We start from the raw sequence: 25,286 nt of genomic DNA, 5'->3' as shown, positions 1-25,286 counted from the left end.
GTGGTAAGGTGTAATTAATGTATTGTTTAGTGTTTTGTAGTGGTTTAGCTGGCATGCATCTCACGTTTTTATTTGTTTTTAAGATTTACATGCTAAAATTGCCACTGCCCAAATCAATGAAGCCACACTGCGGTTTTCCTGCTGTTTAATTGTTTTTTCAACCCAAATAAATGTCTGTGTTATTCAATCATAACTCAAGGTATAGTACTGTCTGTATCAGTCCATCGTTTTTATTTTTATACTTGAGTATTTCTAGACAAACAATATAAACCCCCATAGACATCGTTGTATCCACAGCTTTGTCCGTGTGTGAGTGGGTGTGTGTGTTCCAGCCCTGGGTTTATTAGTCAGGGGCAGGCAATAGAAAGTGAAACATATGTAGCTACAATCCTTAATTCAAACAATAACGTGCTCACTCCACTGTTATTTTACTTATACTGTTATGTTATAGTTAAGTAATTTACATTTCGTTTTTTCAGAGGATGCATAACAATCAATGGAAGACCCTGAGCAGAAAAAGTCAGCCCGACGACATGGACGAGTGCAGAGATGCACAGCCATCTACAGATGGCCAAAAAGGGACATCTTGTACACCATTGAAACATTGAAGCAAAACTACAACCAGGAGGAACCACAACACACCTCACAAAGACGGGTTAATCACCTGGTATTTGACCTCATCATAGAGGACGTGCAAACCTTTTCACGAGTAGAGATGCCTTCATTCCGTGAGCTAGTAGAAGGAATCAGTGGTGGGAGAAAGGTCATGTGTAGAGAGACTTTTGATTCAACAAATTGAAAAGGAATTTGAGTCCACGAAAGAAGCTCTCTCCACCAAACTCCAGAGTGTAACGTCAGTCTGCACCACAGCAGACATCTGGTCTGCCCATAACAGAAGCTTCTTCGGCATGACATGCCACTGGCTCGAGGAGGACAGCTTGGAGAGGGAGTCGGCTGCTTTGGCTTGTGTGAGACTGAGAGGACGTCATACCTATGATGTGATTGCTGCCACGTTAAGTGAAATACATGCAGACTCTAAAATTCGGATGATGGGGTGAGGTTTGATGATGTGGGTGCGATTCTTGAGGAGGATGAACAAGAACTTAATTTTTTTTATCCCTTCACATCAACTTTGTGTGGCACACACCCTCAACCTCCTCGCCACCAATGAGGTGGACAAAACTTCCATCACGGAAGTTGTACAGAAGTGCAAAGTCAAAATGTTCCAGCATTTGGAACAAAGCACACAGGTCCACATTCGCTTCAGAGGCAATAGAGGACATTGCAGGCATGAAAGTAATTGTACCATATGTGACAAGATGGAGCTCAGAGTACCGTGCCATCTCCAAACTCGTAGCCCTAACAGATGACCAGCTGGGGAAAATCTGTGAAGACCTGGGTGTGAGCAGCAAACTACATCCGTGTGAGATTGCTTTTCTCAAGGAGAATAGTACAGTCCTACAGCCACTCAAATGAACTACTAAGGAAGAATGTTTCACTTCTCTCATCAGTGGCGATGCTTCATTCAGGGCAGGTTTTGATGCTGAATGAACTGTTTCGCTGCCAGACAAGGCTCTGCAGATAGACAGGTGTAGCGGTCGGTCGGTCGTAAGGATTCACTCCATGGTGCTGAAAAGAATGCTCTGCTGTTGGGACAGATTTATGTAGGCCTTAACAGTGTGGGCACTGTTTGTCACTGTTATAATGCAATGAATGTATTGCTTAGTGTTGTGTAGTGGCTTTGCTGGCATGCATAAAAAATATTTGCCCCACCAAGATTTACAAGCTTAAATCAACACTGTCTCTCATTTCCTTCTCTAAACCATACAAATCCCGGCGTTGTCAGGTCAGTTTGCTTCGCAAGATTTCCCGGAAGTCTCGCGATTTTTCGCCGCTAGTTTTAGAAAATGAATAGTCTGCATTCAGACGTAAAGTGAAACGTCTGCAAGCATTTTACGACACTTCGTTCTCAGTCAGTAGTTTAGCTTGCTGCGTTTTTCTTGTTCATTTTAAACTGCATCACGTTCTGGTGTGGAGAGAGGAATACCAGCAGTGAATAGACGTGCAGCTGCACAACAGCGGTCGTGTGAGATTGTTTTATTTTTATTTTCACTTAGAATCAAACCTAACCTAAAGCTTCCATTTGCAACCTGCAAAATCAGTCAAAAATATTGTGTATAGAATAGAACAGCAGACTTGGCTGTAAGACTTGGTTGGTTTGCAGCCTCTGGTTTTACCCGCAACACTTCTGTTGGGATACAAAACACACCATTGAAAATGGCGGAATTTGAGGACGCAGGACTACTCCAAAAAATGCAGGAGACCCGAGATGAAGAGGAGCCGGGCAATTCAAAGGTAACATAATGACGCTGAGACACCGATTTGTCACTTCAAAAGTATGCCAAACAAAAACCATCGATTGCAAAGTTAAACAAACCAAACTCTTTGCACAATAACTACTTTTAACAATTTCCACTGACGATTTTACAAAAACACATGTACTCGAACAGTACAGATAAAGTTTGTTAACAGAATGACAGTATAATCTACATCAGTTTGAGTACGTTTTCTAAAAACTACTCTGAATTAAGATTCAAATATGTCGGCAGAAAGAATGCGGCGTCAGCTATGATATGAAGACTCAAGTTAAAACAAAAATATATATATTTCGCTTATTGAGCCACAGTAAATGAATTGGATTAACACCCAGTAACAGAATGATGGTAATATAATTACGGATCCCTGATCTGTACTATACAGAAATCCATAATTATGAATGTTATTCTCTTCATGGTGATGTATTCTGAGTACACAAAGGTAGAAAAATGTAATATCCTCCTTTGCATGTTTGTGTATTCTACACACTGGCTATTATTCTGAGTTCCGTCCCCAAACAAGACACAAGTTTGGTTTGTCTGGACCAGACCAAATCTGTACCGATCATAAACATCTATGTTAAACAAGTTTGGACATTAAAGTACAGCATGGTAGAGTATAGTTCAGGAGAGTACACAGTAAATTATACTGCACTTTACTGTACTAAATTATACTGTACAGTACTCTATTGTACCGGACTATACTCAAATCTACTTTTATTTTACTGTACTGTCCAAACTTGTGAAACAGACATCTGATAAATTCAGATTTGGACTGCCCAAATTTCAACTACTTTTCAACATCCAGGGTTGGTTGGCGCTCGGAGGGTGAGGTTGCTGATTACAGTAAATGGAAAGAGAGGGGGCTCATGGGTTGGTGTCAGTCAGCGCAGGGGTAGTTAACATTAACTGGAGGGAGAGGGAGGGGTTGTCCAAATTTCACAATCCTGCTTTGACCACCACCTGACAAAGAGAAAGTAGGTCTACCTTTACTTCTGTGAACTAAGAAAATATATTAAAGATATGTGGGTTTTTGGTAACAGAATTACTTCCATTTACAGAAGGCAAATCATTTCTGTAAAACTACATTTAAATGTTGATATTAGTTGGCAGGTGTCTTTACACATGATTGTGTTTCTAATATATTTTAAGACTATTTCTGCTAGATGTTTTCTAAGACCCCATTTCCATCTGTTTGACCAGTGTTAGGTTCTGTAGAAACTCAAACGGACGACTAGAAAAAGCTCAAACCAAGTTTATTCAACCCACTTGGGTGCTGTAGCTGCACACACAACATACAAGTCACACAAGCATATACTTATACCTTCTGACTAGGCAAGTCATCGCCTTGCATGTCTAAGATAAACAATCCTTCTCTGTTAGCCAGAAACACAGTAGGTTCCTCTTACTGGTATTGTCATGGCTTGCCTCAGTCTATGATCCTCATGGGCGTGACAGTGTGTGTATGTGAGATAGGACTGTAATCAAATGGTATTTGTGGTGGGCCCCTATGGCCCCCCTCCCAGCAGTGTCTTCTCTCTTCAACTGTTGACCTTATCTCGAGTTGAGTTCGAGTTGAGTCCCTCATGGTCCTAGTTCTAAAGCATCTGGCCTGCCTTATCAGGAAATTAAACTAGACTGTTGCTCTTTGCCTCCTTGCTCAAGAAAATGAATATTCAGCAACAACCTGTTTGAACAGAATATGAACTTTCTGCACTTCCCCTTGTCACCTCTTGTAACTTTCTATACACAGCGTTCCTATTCACCCTTCATTGACTCCCAACATATACATTTCTAATACATGCAAAGTAATAACTTCTAGTATGGTAACATAAGTATATTTCAAGCTCGAATCCAACAGTCTCCTTTTTGAATAGTATATCCATACTGTTTAACATTTTATATAAACATTGACATTACTCATAAATTAACAGAAAATAAAACATTCTTATTCCCAAATGTAAAAAAATAAATAAAAATATTTTATTTTTACAGAGACAGTGCACATTAATCAACGTTTCAGTAAAAGTGCCGGTTTTAGCCAGCCGGCTAATTTTCAACCGCAGTCCCTGGTCGAGTTCTACCGATTAATCAGAATGGCCTATTAATTAGGGCCGATTTCAAGTTTTCATAACATTCGGAAATCGGTATTTCTGGGCCTCGATTTCCGATTTAAAAAAAAATATATATATATTTTATTTAACTAGGCAAGTAAGTTAAGAAAACATTCTTATTTTCAATGACGGCCTAGGAACGGTGGGTTAACTGCCTTCTTCAGGGGCAGAACGACAGATTTTCACCTTGTCAGCTCCGGGGATACAATCTTGCAACCTTACAGTTAACTAAGTCCAACGCTCTATGGAAGCTATACTGTTACACTGGCAATACTAAAGTGCCTATAAGAACATCCAATAGTCAAAGGTATATGAAATACAAACGGTATAGAAAGAAATAGTCCTATAATTCCTATAATAACTACAACCTAAAAACGTCTTACCTGGGAATATTGTAGACTCATGTTAAAAGGAACCAGCAGCTTTCATATGTTCTGAGCAAGGATCTTAAACGATAGTTTACTTACATGGCACATATTGCACTTTTACTTTCTTCTCCAACACTTTGTTTTTGCAATATTTAAACCAAATTGAACATGTTTCATTATTTATTTGAGGCTAAATTGATTTTATTGATGTATTATATTAAGTTAAAATAAGTGTTAATTCAGTATTGTTGTAATTGTCATTATTACAAATAAATTTTTAAAAATCGTCCGATTAATCGGTAGCTGCTTTTTTTGTCCTCCAATAATCTGTATCGGCGTTGAAAAATCATAATCGGTCGACCTCTATGCAGTACGCTGCAACTTTTTAAAGGATGAACCACTGTACCACCATGTGAAGAGAGACAAACACAGGCGCATACACACACACACAATAACATGCGCGCTATACACGCACGTGCACATGGATTTTGTGTTTTAGAGTAGTGGCCTGAGGGGGCACACTTAATGTGTTGTGAAATCTGTTGTGAATGTAATGTTTTAAAAATGGTGTAACACTTATTTTCGCTGGACCCCATAATAAATACAAATGATCCTGGTGTGCGTGACGTTCAACTTATCCTCATAGTAGTCTCAATATTGTGCTGCAGTTAGCTGTATTTCCTCTACTGGGAGCTCTCCCCTGTACCACTACACAAAGTGGAGTGGTATCGCTCCCCAGACACTTTATTACCTACTAACTTAATCTGAGCCATGCAGATCTCTGCCATTGTCACATTCAATTATTCTTTCCAAATAACATTAATGCCTTGGTTTTTGGGACTCCATAGAATGCACGGATATCGGTCCTGAGAGAATCTCCCACTATCACCCTGTAGGACTGACCCGTGACTCCGTCATCATATCTTTTACACTGATTTAATTTCTGTCTGTCACTAGTTCAGCTCCTAAACAAATGTATAAGTATGCCTTCATCTGCTCATAGACCTCTTCCCCCTGACGCTTGACCGAGAGAATAGTTTGGTTCCCATATTCAGTCCTCGTGGTCTGCTGTTGTCTAAAACCTTCCCTGACCACTTCACTCCTTTAGTTGCAATACTGTAGGGGTTATACTGGTGAATATAACCTCTTCTTAGGTATAACCACTTTCCAAAATAAAATGTTATTGGTCACATGCAATAACATCTGCTAACCATGTGTGAGTCTAGCAAAATGCTTGTGCTTCTAGTTCCTACAGTGGAGCAATATCAACAAGTAATCTAACAATTCCACAACAACTACCTAATACACACAAATGTAAGTGAAGGGATGGAATATGTACATATACATTTATGGATGAGCATTGACTGAGCGGCATGGGCAAGATTCAATAGATGGTATAAAATACAGTATATACATATGAGATGAGTAATAAAGATATGTCAACATCATTATTAAAGTGTCATTAATAAAGTGACTAGTGATCCATTTGTTAGAGTGGCCAATGATTTCAAATCTGTATGTAGGCAGCAACCTCTGTGTTAGTGATGGCTGTTTAACAGTCTGATGGCCTTGAGATAGAAGCTGTTTTTCAGTCTCTCGGTCACAGCTTTGATGCACCTGTACTGACCTCGCCTTCTGGATGGTAGCGGGGTGAAAAGCCAATAGCTCGGTTGGTTGTTGTCCGTGAATATCTTTTTGGCCTTCCTGTGACATCGGTTGCTGTAGGTGTCCTGGAGGGCAGGCAATGTGCCCCCGGTGATGCTTTGTGCAGACCGCACCACCCACTGGAGAACCCTGTGGTTGTGGGCGGTGCAGTTGCCGTACCGGGCCGTGATACAGCCTAACTGGATGCTCTCATTTGTGCATCTGTAAATGTTTTAGGGGCCAAGTCAAATTTCTTCAGCCTCCTGAGGTTGAAGAGGTGCTGCTGCGCCGCCTTCACCACACTGTCTGTGTGGGTGGACCATTTCAGTTTGTCCGTAATGTGTATGCAGAGGAACTTAACTTTCCACCTTCTACCCTGCTGTCCCATCTGTGGATGGTGGGTGCTCCCTCTGCTGTTTCCTGTAGTCCAAGGTCGCCTCCTTTGTTTTGTTGATGTTGAGTGAGAGGTTGTTTTCCTGACCCCGTATTCCCGAGTGCCCTCACCACCTCCCTATAGGCTGTCTTGTCGTTGTTGGTGATCAAGCCTACTACTGTTGTGTCATCTGCAAACTTGATGATTGAGTTGGAGGCGTGCATGGCCACGCGGTCATGGGTGAACAGGGAGTACAGGAGGGGGCTGAGCACGCACCCGTGTGGGGCCCCAGTGTTGAGGATCAGCGAAGTGGAGGTGATATGATCCTTGACTAGCCTCTCAAAGCACTTCGTGATGACAGAAGTGAGTGCTACGGGGCGATAGTAATTTAGTTCAGTTACCTTTGCCTTCTTGGGTACAGGAACAATGGTGGCCATTGTGAAGCATGTGGGGACAGCAGACTGGGATAGGGAGATAGGGAGTTATCCTCAAAGCGGGCAACATGCCGCGCCGCCATCGTCACGAAATTTCATCAGCCGGTGATTATCAAGCAAATAAATGTCGCTTTCACGGTAATTGACCGTTAAATTAATGTAAACACATTTAGCATCTCCTGGCTTCCACATGCAGACCGTTGGAACATCTACTTTTTTAAAAGTCTAATAAACCATGTAATGTAGCCTACACCTTCACAATAAATCCAGTATTTATTGTCTAAAGAAGCATGACATGAAGAAAATGTAGTGTGCTTCAGAAGAACAGAATAGCATACTCTGAGTTGTCCTTATGTTAATTCCTGATGTAGCTATGCCAAATGGCTGTGGGCTACACTAGTGGGCTACACTAGTTCATTTAGTAGACAATATTTGCTTAGGCATTGGCATTATTTTCTAGTTTGAAGAATGCTATTGAACAAAGCTGAAAACAACCTAAATATTTTCTCCAAATGATTTGAGGGAGTGCGCACATGTGGCTTTTCTGTGTTGAGCAGTTAACAAAGAAATAGGTTCTCCTATATGGTTAATTCAGAGTTATTAATGTAACTTTAGTTGTTCTACAAACGTTGGGCTGTATGTTTTGATGTTTAATACATTATAAGGCTGCATGATGCGACTCTAATGATGATTTGAAAAAAGTTGAAAGGCTTGAGCTCTGCTTTGTGTTTTTGCGCAGGCTGTTCACACTTTATAACCTATTCTGTGCGACAAATAAGTATTACAAACATAGTCTGGGACAGTTGTTGGATGCAATAGATCCCAAATTAATATAACCACTAGCATCAAACTTGTTTACGCAATGTGGCTGATGCAACAGATCAGAACGTTTAGCTTAAAATGTTGCTAAACTATTAGGCTAATTATTCACATTATAAGCGCAACAATGTGCACACGGCAGTAGTCTATAAGCACAAATGTTCCATTAGCGGGAAAACACCATTATGAAAAGTGACCGCAAATGCGATTATGCATGTACTGCTTTAATTATAAAGGTGCATTTTTATGGCGCAAATGTTCTTCCCCAAACTTAAAACTCATGCGCTGCTTATGTATACCAGTTAGGCTCTAAACCCATTGTAAAGCGGATTAATGTGCTTAATTTTAAGAAGTTATTTGGCCACTTTAGTTGTGATACAAACCATATCAAAACATATAGCCCTATGGGCTACATGAGGTATGACTATGATTTGAAAAAGTCACAAAAAAAGGCTTTGTTTCTTATGCTAGGCATCATTCACAAGTGATTATATATCATTCACAAGTAATAGGCTAATATTGTCACCCATCGGACTATACTTGATTTAATCTTGTCTTTAATGTGGGTGAAATGAGTTTAGATTTAGAATGGACCATAATCTTACACCCGTCTGGAAACGGGCAGTGGGAAACAATACATGTCATCTGTGCACTTGAATGGAGGAAGCTTTTCCTGTGGTTCATTTTCATGCCAGCCACAAATCAAATCTAAATGTATTTGTCACATGCGCCGAATAGAACAGGTGTCGACCATAGCGTGAAATGCTTACTTACAAGCCCTTAACCAACGATGCAGTTAAGAAAATACATAAAAAATACAAGTTTAAAAAAGTAAGAGATAAGAAAAACAAATAATTAAAGAGCAGCATTATGTACAAAACAAGTTACGAACAACGTGAAAAAACTAACAAAATAGCATGATTGGTTGAGTGCCGGTAAAATGGCAGCCCTACCCACCGGTGCCATCATCAATGCATCAAGGCTATACTCCTGTTGTAAAGATAAACAATGTGCTTAATATTAGGAAAGTTGAGAAATAGATATAGTAGGCCTAGTCTATATAAAGCTGATGGCCTCTACTAAAAAGAGGATCCCATCACTCTGTTTTCTCGCGCAATTGCATAGCCTATGAAGTGTTTGATTCGATTTTTGATTACATTTGCATTGATATCAGAGTGATTAGAGGGACAATAGAGTGCTGAGTACCAGGCAGTTAGCAAGTTTGGTCGACTATTAATGACCAGCAGCAGCATCCGAGCATGGAGAAGCCTAATTACCATGACTAAACGTTCCTGTGGAATTTGTCTGCCTTCATGACTCGTGACCACCGGTGTGGCTGTAATACCTCAACAGCCCTGGGTAGCACTACTAGTCTGAAAGTTATTAACTGACCCTCAGCTGATCGAGAACCCTGGCACATTATGTCCATTTAAGGCAAGAGCGAGAATGTAGTTTAATTCCTTAGACTCAGTGCTATTACTTTCCTTCCATACTCCTTTCTGTTCCAAGATTACATCTTGTTCTGAACAGACTATGTCCAATGTACTAGTCCTGCTATCAAGTTGTTCCACCCAGATTACTGTGCCATTTGTGACCTCTCTGGTCTCTGTGGCGTTAGTCCTGACTACCCCAATGTACTCTCGTGTCTTCGTATTTGACCACCCATTCTATGCGTTTTGTCAATCTATCCCTCTTACATGTGGCATTGACCATTATAGCGACTGACACAGACTAGGGTGGTGAAAGTAGGTCCAACACCCCACCCAACTGCTTGTTTACAGTGGAATCTACTCTTACTAAGGCTGCCGCCTTGGCGATTCTCTGGCTATTTTATCTGTATGACTCGTATGTGCTTCACATTTCACTACTGCTAATTTACTGGGTAATTGACACGCTTCAAATAATTGTTCTATTTGCCCATTTTTGATCGGTGTTCCCCACCCCCCTCTCTTGTCACACACGGCATACCCTGTCACCCCCCCCCCCCCTCTTGTCACACACGGCATACCCTGTCACCCTCTTCCCTTGTAACTAGAGCCTTCTGTGTAATTTGATCTGGGTTACATACATGCGTTTCTCCCTCCCCAGGCAACGGCGTTAACGACGCAGGATTCAAAGCAGCGATTATATGGCATTGTAGATTTTCCCCATCTTGCTTCTACCTGAGACGCTTGCGTCCCAACTAGAGCTCTGGAAATGCAAATGCGCTACGCTAAATGCTAATAGTATTAGTTAAAACTCAAACGTTCATTAAAATACACATGCAGGGTATCGAATTAAAGCTACACTCGTTGTGAATCCAGGCAACAAGTCAGATTTTTAAAATGCTTTTCGGCGAAAGCATGAGAAGCTATTATCTGATAGCATGCACCAATACACTACAACACAAAAGCCACGCAGGGGACGTAAACAAAATAATTAGCATTTCGGCGTTACACAAACCGCACAATAAAATAGAAAACAGTCCTTACCTTTCACCATCTTCTTTGTTGGCACTCCTAGATGTCCCATAAACACTATTGGGTCTTTATTTCGATTAAATCGGTCCATATAAAGCCAAGATATCGTTATATGTAGACTGTGTGATAAACGAAAAAAACAGCGTTTTCAAAACGTAACGTCATTTTTTAAAATTCAAAAAGTCGACGATAAACTTTCACAAAACACTTCGAAATACGTTTGTAATGCAACTTTAGGTATTAGTAAACGTTAATAAGCGATAAAATTCATCAGGAGGTGATGTAAAGATCATTAGCTGTCCGTCTGGAAAAATGTCCGGCTAGAAACTCAACGAAAATATCCGGTCCTAGACCTGAGGAAATACGGTGCCCTGCATGTGTTTGACCAAGAAAAACTCAAGGGAAATGACAAGACTCTAGACACCGTGTGGAAGCTGTAGGTACTGCAACCTCAGTCAATTAATTGTGGTTCACCTTTATCAATGGGTTCAAGTAGCGCATGGATATATTTTCCCATTTTCAGTGATCAGTTTTTCCTGTGCTTTTCGATGTAAATGCCGTTCTGGTAAAGCCACAGCAGTGATTTAACCAGTTTTATAAACGTCTGAGTGTTTTCTATCCACACAGACTAAGCAAATGCATATACTATATTCCTGGCATGAGTAGCAGGGCGCTGAAATGTTGCGCGATTTTTAACAGAATGTTCAAAAAAGTAGAGGGTAGAAGGAAGAGGTTAACGTTAACTCCCATTTTGGCCATCTTGCACTAGTAATGTGCTGTTAACTGTGGTTGCTACAGCATGTGGAACATACAGATCTACTTGTTGACACATTGTGATCGATGCAGTGTTATGCAAAACCAAAACCTGTACTGCCCCCAGACATGGCGGCATTCTTCTCGCTACAGAGTAACGGTTTACTCCAGTACATGGTCTCTGTTCTTTCCCTCTTGATTTTGCGTAACCACCGCACTACAATTCCCTTCCCACTCATGTACCAAAACGTTAAAAGGTAATTTTAGGTTTGGTAACCCCAATGCTGGCGCTTGACACAGTTGCTGCTTTAACTCAAACTGTGAGAGAGAAATGACATTTACCTGATTTGTTTGATATTAATAGTTAGATATTTCTGTCCTGTCAATGCTACACCTGTTGTATTCGATCAGAGTGAAGGCCATGAGGCCGATATGTAAAGCTTATTAAAGAGCAATGATGCTATCAAGAGCAGTGTGCGGGTTTCTTCTTTTTCTCATTTTATTCTACTGTTACCATGCACCTGCAAAAAGGAGAGCTCAGATGTGCGAGTGCCTTTTGAATTTAGAAAATGACGGAATAAAATGTCTAATAAAATTGAAAAGCCCTAGGGTTTTCCTGAGTGTGCGATGAGTATTTGGTCATGCCAGAGAACTCATTGTCTCTACTGGATTGTGTGTAATGTGCTTTGTGCCTTTTGAAATTGAAACCCCCAGATATGTTAACTCCTGTTTTGCCAATTGGGCTTTCTGATGTGATGCTTTGTGACCCTGCTCTGCCAAATAGTTCACTATTGTTGTAAGGTCTCGCATATGAGTTTCTTTGTCTTTTGACACCAACAACAAATCATTTATGTACTGTACCAGATGGAACCCTCAAATGTAATGTCCATTTTTATAGTTTACTCTGCTACTTGAGTCATCCCTCTCCGCTCTCACTCTCCACGCCACTTTCCACACAGACTTAGTCCCACCCACTGTCACTCAAGGAGTACATTTGTCGTTGCTAGACCACGAGCCACTTTCCTTCAGTCTGCATGGCCAATGCAGCACATGCAACAATGTTGATGACAACAATGTTTCAAATCAAATTTTATTCGTCACATACACCAAATACAACAGTGAAATGCTTACTTACGAGCCCCTAACAGACAGTGCAGTTTCAAAAAATAAGAATAAGAGAAGTAATTTAAAGAGGAGCAGTAAAAAAATAACAATATATACAGGGGTTCCGGTACAGAGTTAATGTGCGGGGGCACCGGTTAGTTGAGGTAGTATGTACATGTAGGTAGAGTTAAAGTGACTATGCATAGATGACAACAGAGAGTGGTGTGGAGAGGGGAGGGGGGGCAATGTGCATAGTCTGGGTAGCCACCATTTGACTAGATGTTCAGGAGTCTTATGGCTTGGGGGTAGAAGCTGTTTAGAAGCCTCTTGGACCTAGACTTGGTGCTCCGGTACCGCTTACCGTGTGGTAGCAGAGAGAACAGTCTATGACTAGGGTAGCTGGAGTCTTTGACCATTTTTAGGGCCTTCCTCTGACACCGCCTTGTATAGAGGTCCTGGATGGCAGGAAGCTTGGCCCCGGTGATGTACTGGGCCGTTCGCATTGCCTTCTGTAGTGCCTTGCGGTCGGAGGCCGAGCAGTTGCCATATCAGGCGGTGATGCAACCAGTCAGGATGCTCTCGATGGTGCAGCTGTAGAATCTTTTGAGGATCTGAGAACCCATGCCAAATCTTTTCAGTCTCCTGAGGGGGAATAGGTTTTGTCGAGCCCACTTCACGACTGTCGTGTGTTTGGACCATGATAGTTTGTTGGTGATGTGGACACCAAGGAACTTAAAGCTCTCAACCTGCTCCACTGCAGCCCTGTCACTGAGAATGGGGGTGTGCTCGGTTCTCTTTTTCCTGTTGTCCACAATTATCTCCTTTGTCTTGATCACGTTGAGCGAGAGGTTGTTGTCCTGGCACCACATGGCCAGGTCTCTGACCACCTCCCTATAGGCTGTCTCGTTGTTGTCGATGACCACTGTTGTGTCATCGGCTAATTTAATGTTGGAGTCGAGCCTGGCAGTGCAGTCATGAGTGAACAGGGACTACAGGAGGAGGCAGCGTGGCAATGTTGTTACCTAGCCTTATCACCTGGGGGTGGCCCGTCAGGAGGTCCAGGATCCAGTTGCAGAGGGAGGTGTTTACTCCCAGGGTCCATAGCTTATTGATGAGGTTTGAGGGCACTATGGTGTTGAACGCTGAGCTGTAGTCAATGAACAGCATTTTCACATAGGTGTTCCTTTTGTCCTTGTGGAAAGGGCAGTGTGGAGTGCAATAGAGACTGCATCATCTCTGGATCTGTTGGAGTGTTAGGAAAATTGGAGTGGGTCTAGGGTTTCTGGAATAATGGTGTTGATGTGAGCCATGACCAGCCTTTCAAAGCACTTCATGGCTACAGACGTGAGTGCTATGGGTTGGTAGTCAGTTAGGCAGGGTGTTCATGGGCACAGCCATTATGGTGGTCTGCTTGAAACATGTTGTTATTAGACTCGGACAGGGAGAGGTTGAAAATGTCAGTGAAGACACTTGCTACTTGGGCAGTGCGTGCTCACAGTACACGTCCTGGTAATCCGTCTGGCCCTGCGGCCTTGTGAATGTTGACCTGTCTAAAGGTCTTACTCACGCGAAGAGCGTGATCAGTCTTCCGGCACAGCTGGTGCTCTCATGCATGTTTGTGTTATTTGGTTAACTGCCTGTTCAGGGGCAGAACGACAGATTTGTACCTTGTCAGCTCGGGGGTTTGAACTTGCAACCTTCCGGTTACTAGTACAACACTCTAACCACTAGGCTACCCTGCCGCCCCAGGGTAGCCTAGCGGGATTTCTTATAAGCTTCCGGGTCACTGGTGCTTCCTGCTTTAACTTTTGCTTGTAAGCATGAATCAGGAGGATAGAATTATTGTCAGATTTGCCAATTGGAGGGCGAGGGAAAGCTTTGTATGCAACTCTGTGTGTGGAGTATAGGTGGTCCAGAGTTATTTTTCCTCTGGTTGCATATTTCACATATTGACAGAAATTTGGTCAAACTGATTTAATTTTCCCTGCATTAAAGTCCCCGGCTACTAGGAGCGCCGCCTCTGGGTGAGCGTTTTCTTGTTTGCTTATGGCGGAATCAAGCTCATTCAATGCTATCTTGGTGCCAGCCTCTGACTGTGGTGGTATGTAAACAGCTACAAAGAATATAGACAAACTCTCTCGGTAGGTAATATGGTCTGCAGCTTATCATGAGAAACTACCTCAGGTGAGCAATAGCTTGAGACTTCCTTAGATATCGTGCACCAGCTGTTGTTTACAAAAATACGTTGACCGCCGCCCCTTGTCTTTACCAGACGCCGCTGTTCTATCCTGCCGGTACATCATATAACCAGCCAGCTGTATGTTGATGTTGTTGTTCAGCCACGACGCCGTGAAGCACAAGATGCTCGTTTTTAATGTCCCTTGGTAGTTTAATCTTCCCAATATCTCGTCCATTTTATTGTCCAAAGATTGCATGTTTGCGAGCAGAATTGAGGGTAGTGATGGTTTATTCGATCGCCGCCGCCTCAGAAGGCAGCCCGACTTCGGGCCTCTTTCTCAGCCTCTTCACGCAGATCACTGGGGTCGTGGTCTGTTCCCAAGGGAGCCGCATATCCTCCGTCTCGGGCTCGTCCGAGTCTTGAAAGAAGAAAAAGGATTCTGCTAGTCCGTGGTGAGTAATCAGAGTTCTGATGTCTAGAAGTTTCTTCCGGTCATAAGAGACGGTAGCGGCAAAATTATGTACAAAAATAGTTCATTAAGTTACAAACAACGCAGATAAACAAACAAAAAAACAATAGGTTGGGGACACGTAAAACATCTGCCCTCTGTTCCGGCACCATTTGACACAATTTGATCTTAATATAAATCCACAATTGTTCTATAATTACAATATTAGTTTGTGTTTCTTACATCTGCAAACAGCTAGTTAGTATTTTCTTAGCAAGTTAAGCTAAATCGTGTTAGCCAATAATGCTAATCTCTAGTTGGCTGGCAAACTAGCTAATAAAAGTACTGAGTCAGAGCAAACGTAGCTAGCTAATACAGCCTGATACCAGTGCTAGTGGAGGCCTAAATCAGCATGTTGTTTGTGTAACCGTATCTTATAAATCAAAGGGGAATAGGGGATGCATGAATATGTTAGCTATATGAATAAAGATTTAATGTAGCCAAAGATAATAGGCTCCCCTAGGAAACACGGAACATCACTTTTGTTCCTACACTGTCACAGTAACTTGTCCATGACATTTTCATTCGTTGTCATGTCAAACAACACTCTATTCAAAATGCCCACTATTATTTATATTCTAACTATAGAATTATAATAAACATTCTATTTCCATGACTCCAAAAGTTCACCCAAGTGTTTTAATCTAATCGCAACTGCAACATTTGGTTAAAAATGAGGCCTAGTATTTTTGCCCATATCGTGGCAGTGTGGAAATGATCTCAAATGAGTGCAGGAAATGGAGAAATTGATGGAAATGCAGGATATTTTAGGGTGAAGTTGAATTGAATGGTATAAGCCAATCAGAATGGAGAAAGACCCCTTAAAATAATTTAGAATATATGTGTTGCCATCCTAGGATCAGTCACTAATCATAAAGTAAATGTGGAACTTTTATTCATCAAAAACATAAAATACCATCATACCGTCCAAAATGTGAAAAATACCATGATATGATATTTTGTCCATATCGCCTAGCACTACGCTGTACCTGTCTGAGGGAATAGATGCCAATAGGTCTGCCAAATCCGCTACTACTGCTGTGATTTTCACTGCATGTTTGTTTATGCCGTGAACATTCACTTTAAAACGCCATTTTAGTCCTTCCTTTACTGGAAATGAAGGGCTGTTGCATCGGACTGGTCCTCGTACCGCAATTGTTTTTATCTAACTAGGCAAGTCAGTTAAGAACAAATTCTTATTTACTATGACGGCTATGCCTCCCTCTAGTAATATTGCCACTGATTTCTCAGCCTCCGGTTTAATAGGATATTGCTTTATCGTTTGCAGTGGATGTACCTCCACCACAACAGGGTTGCAGCCTTCAATCAGACTGCAATCTAATGAGTCTTTTGCCTATAGGGTATGAAACAACTATTGCTCGGCTTTCACCGTCTGTACTGCCCATGTTAATTTGTTACCTTTTGAGAATCCACTCCCCTGGCTTTTCGCAGAGATGATCCAACCCCAACATTGGTTCCACAACCGTCGCTATGTAAAATTAGCATGGTATTGTTACTGGTCCTATGATATAGGACAGGGATAATGGTTGTATGGCTTTCGATTCCGCCCGTTACTCCGCTGAATGTGTTACTTTTTTCCTGTCGCAAATGTAGCTAATTTCTCATCATAAGCCATTAGTGATATTTGAGCGCTGTATCTACTCGGAAGCTGTGTTTGACGTAGCCTCCTACATCTCCTTCCACATAGAAACCATTATCTTGCTGAACCACAATCGACTGCACAGAGGCTAGATATACAGTACCAGTGAATGGTTTGGACCCACCTACTCATCCCAGGTTTTTTCTTACATTTTTACTATTTTCTACATTCTAGAATAATAGTGGTGTGAACTTTTGACTGGTACTTTATACAACAAAATATTCCCAACTGCTGTCAAGAATCCCTCAGTTTTGTCATTCGTTTGCTGGATCACCCATTCTACCCTGTTTCCTCCAGAAACGGATAGATTTGTGTCCCTCTTTTACTGGGTCTGGTGGTGCTTTCATAAAAATACGCATTTCGCTCACACTCAGTGGCTGGTGGTGATGCTGAATTTGGGGCTGCGCGGCAGCTGGGATAGGCTTATCCTCCACTGGGACTATTTGTCTCGTATAATACATAACCGGTGTCTCATGCGTTCGTACTGGATGCACATCTCTATGATTACCTGGATCATGCTGATCCACTATCCAGATTCCTTTTGACTCTTTTCTAACGCATTAGTCAATTCCCGCTTCTGTTCATCTCATCTGTGCCCTCGCCCTTCGGATACGCCTAGTTCTTTTTGTTTTTGTTAGTCATTTTATTGCTCCATTTTACCTGGCAGATGTTTATTTTTTTAAACCTTTTTTCCATTTTGATCCTTTGCTGATAAAGTGCCGTGGTTAGGATGCCGGTGTATTGTGGTCTGGGCCGTTCTTTGATTTCAGTGTTCCACAATACGATGGCATCCATACACTCTTGGCTGGATTTAAACTGTCCATCGACAGGATGTGTACCAATTTTAACCACTTATTTGATTCTTGGTGCTGTTCGTATGCCTTTTTTTCAGCGCTTAGAATGCTTTGGTAACATTCTACCTTTCCACCCCTCCCGGACGCCATATCAGGTATTATTGGCTCCGCACCACCCCCAACGGTTAGGTTTCTGTACCCACGGTTATAAAACTCACCTTCTATTAATGACTTTCCCAAGGTACTGATACCCACTCCCCCGGAGAGTAGTAACAGTGTAGGCGCTTAATTATTTTGTCACTCGTCCTAACAGTTTTGGTGCTTGACGACACTGTTGTATGCACAGACTATTGTGGATGACTCACCATGGAGGGGGCCGCCCTCCAGAACTTACAGGCAACCTTTCACCATCCACATTCCCACTCACTGACCATGTTTCATCTTTAAGCACAGATATCTACTATTCTCCACCGAGTGCCTTTCTCCTTCTACATGGACTACTCCTCTACAACTTACTGTACTAGTATACAAGAATGACAATTCATCCACACACACCACGGTTTATGGCCACCACGGTTGGGGCTTTCACCCCCCTGGGACCTTCGTCCCACTTACAGATCTCTCAGGGAACCAACCCCACCTGGGACCTATCCTACACGGAATCTACACTTCACCGTGGGGCCACCCATGGATCTTGCAGGCACCCAACTCCACTCTGGACCTATCCTTGCAGAACCTACCCTACACCATATATCTACTGTTCGTAACACAAGGGGACTACTGAAGAAACTCAGGTTTCCTAGGTCCATATCCTATCATTTGTGTTCAGCCTATGACTCTTCTCCCAGAGATGTCAGAATGAGTGGTAACACTCATAGGAACTGTAGGAACTGTGCCTACCTTGTTTTTGGTGCCGGCTCCAGCTCAACTGATTCGGACTCTCCAGATCGACTGTAAATCGTGGTGAATCACTAACAACACCAACTGTTAGGTTCTGAACAAACAGAGTAGAAACTCAAACGGACGACTAGAAAAGCTCAAACCAAGTTTATTCAACCCCCTTGGGTGCTTTAGCTGCACACACAACATACAAGTCACACAAGCATATACTTATACCTTCCGACTAGGCAAGTCATCTCCTTGCATGTCTAAGATAAACAATCCTTCTCTGTTAGCCAGAAACACAGTAGGTTCCTCTTACTGGTATTGTCATGGCTTGCCTCAGTCTATGATCCTCATGGGCATGACAGTGTGTGTATGTGAGATAGGACTGTAATCAAATGGTATTTGTGGTGGGCCCCTATGGCCCCCCTACCAGCAGTGTCTTCTCTCTTCAACTGTTGACCTTATCTCAAGTTGAGTTCCACATCCCTCATGGTCCTAGTTCCAAAGCATCTGGCTGTTGCTGTTTGCCTCCTTGCTCAAGAAAATGAATATTCAGCAACAACATGTTTGAACAGAATATGAACTTTCTGCACTTCCCCTTGTCACCTCTTGTAACTTTCTATACACAGCGTTCCTATTCACCATTCATTGACTCCCAACATATACATTTCTTATACATGTAAAGTAATAAATACATTCTAGTATGGTAATAAGGATATTTCAAGCTCGAATCCAACACCAAAAATGAAACCCTTTCCTTATTCCTAATTTTTTTAGGATGGAAAATGGTTGAACATTTGATATGCCTTTAATTTCTCAAAAATATAGGCTCTTAACTTTCATTTGACACTTCACATGCTAGTGCTCATGGGGCTTTTTACATGGAAATGCCCACTACTAATACTGTCAAATAACCTTTTCTAGCCTAGATCACAAGCCAATGCAATCAATATGCTATATCATGGTGATCTCTAAGCCTAATGACAAACAACAAATCATCATTATCATGTTGATACTGTTAGGTATTTCAAACGATTACACCTAGCTACTACTGTAAAATAGCATAAGTTATTTGTTTAGCTATTTATTGTATATGCTATCTATTCTAATTTGGACTTAACTGTATCAAAGTAGGCTATTTTATGTATTACAAAATGTTGTTTGAGAGAACAGAGACGATAGGCCTACTAGTAATTATGCTATTTTAAATGTATTTCCAGGCAGAGGAGATGGACACCTCAGAAGACCTGCAAGATGACAACCTGATCAAGCGGGACCACTTCCACAGTTCTAATAATGAACAGCAAGATGGACATTTGGTAGTTAGGAGGAATGTAATATTAGAACGAACAAAATTCAACCAAAGACAACAAGAAGCAGGAGAGACAGCTGATGATTTTATCTCTGCACTTCATTGTTTGTCAGAACATTGTGGTTATGGAGCTCTGCTCAGTGAGATAATAAGAGACAGACTAGTCATGGGATTATGTGACAGAACACTGTCCGAGCAATTACAAATGGACCCAGAAATAACACTGGATAAAGCTGTCACACGCATTCGTCAAAATGAACTTGTGAAAAAGCAACAGGACCTGCCAGAGAATAACTTCAAAGCTGCCAGCAGTGCAGCAAATGTAGAGAGTGAGCTTTCACATAGCACACCGCAATGCCCAGCCAACACCCAATGCCAATCTGAGAAAAATAATAAAAACTCAGACAGACCACAACAACCCCAAACAACACAGGAGAATGGAGAGGAGCCCCAACATACAGGTGGCACTGATGATTGGATTGAGGGTTTCAGTCCTGGAGGAGAGAAGCCTCACTACTGCTTTGACTGCGGTAAGAGCTTTAGAAAAGTGAGGGATCTTATAAGACACCAGCGAACACATACTGGAGAGAAGCCTCACCACTGCCCTGATTGTGAACAAAGTTTTGCTCGGTTAGATCGTCTTAAGTCACACCAACTAACACATACAGGAATGAAGGCTCACCAATGCCCTGATTGTGACAAAAGTTATTCTCAATCGTATCATTTGAAAAGACATCACCTGCGAAAGCATATGAAAGAGAAATACTTCCACTGCAATCATTGTGAGGAACTTTTCTCCAGACCGAAAGATCTAAAAACACACATGCATGTACATGCTGGAGAAATGGCATACCTTCAGCAAGAAACTCATACAGTTAAGAAGCCTTACCACTGCTCCGAAATGAATCAGTGCTCCGACTGTGGGAAGAGCTTTCGACAAGTGGGGGATCTTAAAAGACACCAACGAACACATACTGGAGAGAAGCCTTACCACTGCCCTGATTGCGACAGAGGTTTCGGTCGATTAGATCGCCTTAAGTCACACCAGCTAACACATACAGGAGTGAAGGCTCACCAATGCCCTGATTGTGACAAAAGTTATTCTCAATCGTATCATTTGAAAAGACACCACCAGCGAAAGCATATGAAAGGGAAATACTTCCGCTGCAATCATTGTGAGGAACTTTTCTCCACACCAGAAGATCTAAAAACACACATGCATGTACATACTGGAGAAAATACATACCTTCCACAAGACACTCATACAGGAAAGAAACCTTACCACTGTTCAAGGTGTGATAAAAGATTTCCTGACATGGCAAAACTAAGATCACACCTTCCAGTACACACTGGAGACCTGGCACTCCACTGTTCTGACTGTGGAAAGTGTTTCTTAAACAAGTCAAAGTTTGAAAAACATCAAAGAACACACACTGAAAGTGAACTATACCTTTGCACTGACTGTGGGGAGGGTTTTTCAAATATGCAACGGTTGGAAAGGCACCAGCGAATGCACACCGGAGAGAAACCATACCACTGCACCGATTGTGGGAAGAGTTTTGCACTTGAAAAAACATTTAAGTGTCACAAGCAAGCACACAAGTTCAAACTCTCTGGAGAAAGAGCAGCCTATCCTTGCTCAGAATGTGGAAATACTTTTTCTCGTTCATGTGACGTGATGACTCATGTGAGAAGGGTGCATAATAAAGAGAGACCTTTCCAGTGCTCCTGCTGTGGAAAAAGATTTTTCCAAAAGAACTCACTCACAATACACATGAGAATTCACACTGGAGAGAAACCGTACCACTGCTCAGAATGTGGACAAAGCTTCTCCCAAATTAACGACAGAAAACGGCACCAGAAGAGGCAACACACTGGAGAGAAGACTACCTCTATTCTGCAGTCTGAAAGGCAAAGTCACAGAGACACTCAATAAGAAAGGACTAACAACAGACACACAAATGCAATCTAGTAAAAGTATCACTGTCTTAATGCATAATTTTTTACATTTTTACTAATAGTAAACTTTATTTTATAAACCACATTTTTTAAAATATCTTATCACTCTTTTAGTTTCCACCCTGCATAAATGAATTCATCAATTCTCGCCTGCACCTAAATCATTCCGTAAGGCCAAACAACCAAATGTGTAATTATTTGCCCAGTTACACTACCCAAAATACTATTTCAAAGATTACAGCAACTGTAGTAAACATGGGCTATTAGAACCAAGGTGTAAATATCAGTGATGTGATCATCAGAGTATAAATCATGTATGGAATAATTTGGGAAATCCAATTAAAAATAAAAATTTCTCAGTATTCAAACTGGTGAACAGTTATTAATGTCCATGTTATTTAGGTTGGCATGTACTCTCCTCACCTCTGAAAGAGTGGTCAGAAGATAACCGTAGCTACTGACAGTGTATTTAAAAAAAAAAAAAATATTTGAAGCGTCTTGAATTCTAAAAGCCCTTTTCCACATTTCTTGCATGAGTATGGTCTGACTCCTGTGTGCACTTGCATGTTGGCTGCGACATGAATGACTTGGCTGAATCTTCTCCCGCAGACGTCACAGCTGAAAGGCTTCTCTCATGGACTTGCCTTTTGAGAACTGATTAGTAGAACGTCTCACAATCACTGCACTTGTGTGGTTTTCTCACCTGTATTGATTAGCACATTTATTTTAAGAGTTTTTTTTGTAATAAATCTCTTTCCACAACAGCTTTAAGCTTTGGTCTTCGTTCCAGTGTGAAATTTCTGGTTATATTCAAAAGTAGCTTTATGGAGAAGTTTTTACGCATGTGAAACAAATGTATACGTTTTCTCCTGTGAAGTTTTCCATCTATTTACAGAGAACTGATGGAGCTGAAGCCCTTCAAACATATCTCACTGCTGAGAGGGGTTTGGTTGGTCAGTTTTGGTTGTCTTGCTCCTTGAGTGTTTTAACCATTACCCGTGTGTGATAGCTTGTGTATTCTCAGTTGGTTATTGTAATAAATTCTTTACACATACAGTGGAGTCTAATAATAACTATATAAAATAAATAACTCAAAAGCTGCGCTATATTTCAGGGTGAAAGGTTGCAAGATCGAATCCCCGAGCCGACAAGGTTCAAATCTGTCGCTCTGCTACCTGAACAAGGCAGTTAACCCACTGTTCCGTCATTGAAAATAATAATTTGTTCTTTAACTGACTTGCCTAGTTAAATAAAGGTCAAATAAATACAAATATTTAATGCAAAACAAATGGGTGAAATTATTTTATACTAATACAATTGCTCAGAGATTTTGTTTAACAAGTAATATTTTTTCTCAAAGGTAGATGTCAATTTTTTACATCCCTAAACATACTTATAAATAAAGTATTCAAGTTTTGTATTTGGCCCCATATTCCTAGCACGCAATGACTACATCAAAGCTTGTGACTACAAACTTGTAGGATAGATTTGCAGTTCGTTTTATTTTTATTTAACTAGGCAAGTCTGTTAACAAATTATTATTTACAATGATGGCCTACCAAAATAAAATAAAAATAAATATAGGACAAAACACACATCACGACGAGGCAACACTACATAAAGAGACCTAAAGACAACAACATAGCAAGGCAACAGCAATGTTTTAATTGTTTCAGATGATTTTGTGTCCAGTAGAATTGAATTGTCATTACATTATTTACTATCATAGATGACAAAGGTAAAACCGGCCATGTTGGGGACACGATCTTGCTTCCGGACTAGCTAAACACCACCTTCGACCGCTTTGAGGATAACACAGTGCCACCGATGCAGCCCGCTACCAAGGACTATGGGCTCTCCTTCTCCGTGGCAAACATGAGTAAGACATTTAAGTGTGTTAAACCTCGCAAGGCTGCAGGCCCAGACGGCATCCCTAGCCGCGTCCTCGGCGCATGCGCAAACCAGCTGGCCACGCACGCTTCCAACTCAACTTGATGATTTTCAGACAACACAACAATAGTAGGCCTGATTACCAACATTGACGAGACTACAGGGAGGAGGTGAGGGCCCTGGTGGAGTGGTGCCTCTCACTCAACGTCAACAAAACAAAGGAGCTGATCGTGGACTTCAGGAAACAACAGATGGAGCACGCCCTATCCACATTGATGGGACCGCAGTGGAGAAGGTGGAAAGCTTGAAGTTCCTCAGTGTACACATCACTGACGATCTGAAATTATCAACACAGACAGTGTGGTGAAGAAGGCGCAGCAGCACCTCTTCAACCTCAGGAGGCTGAAGAAAGTTGGCTTGGCCCCTAAAACCCTCAAACATTTACAGATGCACAATCGAGAGCATCCTGTCGGGCTGTATCACCGCTTGGTACGGCAATTGCACCGACCTCAACCACAGGGCTCTCCAGAGGGTGGTGTGGTCTGCCCAATGCATCACCGGGGGCAAACTACGTACCCTCCAGGACACCTACAGCACCCGATGTCACAGGAAGGCCAAAAAGATCATCAACAACATCAACCACCCGAGCCATGGCCTGTTCACTCCGCTATCATCCAGAAAGGGAGGTCAGTAAAGGTGCATCAACGCTGAGACTAAAAAACACACCTATCTCAAGGCCGCCAGACTGTTAAATAACCATCACTAGTCAGCTTCGACCTGGTTACGCAACCCTGCACCTTAGAGGCTGCTGCCCCATATACATAGACTTGGAATCAATGGCCACTTTAATAATGGAACACTAGTCACTTTAATGTTTAAAATACTGCTTTACTCATATATGTACACTACCATTCAAAAGCTTGGGGTCACTTAGAAATGTCCTTATTTTTTAAAGAAAAGCACATTTTTGTCCATTTAAAATAACATAAAATTGATCAGAAATACAGTGTAGACACAGTTAATGTTGTAAATGACTATTGTAGCTGGAAATGGCTGATTTTTTTTATTTTTTTTTAATTAATGGAATATCTACATAGGCATAGAGGCCCATTATCAGCAACCATCACTCCTGTGTTCCAATGGCATGTTGTGTTAGCTAAGGATCATATCACCGGTGCAACTGGGTCCTGGACTTCCTGATGGGCCGCCCCCAGGTGGTGAAGGTAGGAAACAAGTTGATCATTTTAAAGGGCTAATTGATCATTATAAAACCCTTTTGCAATTATGTTAGCACAGCTGAAAACTGTTGTGCTGATTTTAAAGATCTCGTACAACACTGTGTACTACTCCCTTCATAGAACAAGCGCAAACTGTCTCTAACCAGAATAGAAAGAGGAGTGGGAGGCCCTGGTGCACAACTGAGCAAGAGGACAAGTACATTAGTGTCTAGTTTGAGAAACGGACGCCTCACAAGTCAACGGGCAGCTTCATTAAATAGTACCCGCAAAACACCAGTCTCAACGTCAACAGTGAAGAGGCGGCTCCAGGATGCTGGCCTTCTAGGCAGAGTTGTAAATAAAAAGCTGTATCTCAGACTGGCCAATAAAAATAAAATATTTAAGATGGGCAAAAGAACACAGAAACTAGACAGGAATT

At 41.7% G+C, this 25,286-nt stretch overlaps 1 long non-coding RNA gene across 1 annotated transcript; it reads left to right on the top strand.

Moving 5' to 3' along the window:
- Positions 1-1,956: 1,956 nt before the first annotated feature.
- LOC115132481 (uncharacterized) lies at positions 1,957-22,504 on the top strand. Its single transcript, XR_010465117.1, has 2 exons — positions 1,957-2,355; positions 19,690-22,504. It is a non-coding gene; the product is annotated as an uncharacterized LOC115132481 (long non-coding RNA).
- The last annotated feature ends 2,782 nt before the right edge of the window (positions 22,505-25,286 follow it).

This window comes from Oncorhynchus nerka, linkage group LG2, assembly GCF_034236695.1.
Source record: "Oncorhynchus nerka isolate Pitt River linkage group LG2, Oner_Uvic_2.0, whole genome shotgun sequence".
NCBI classification, from domain to species: Eukaryota; Metazoa; Chordata; class Actinopteri; order Salmoniformes; family Salmonidae; genus Oncorhynchus; species Oncorhynchus nerka.
This window is presented reverse-complemented; position numbering and strand designations above follow the sequence as displayed.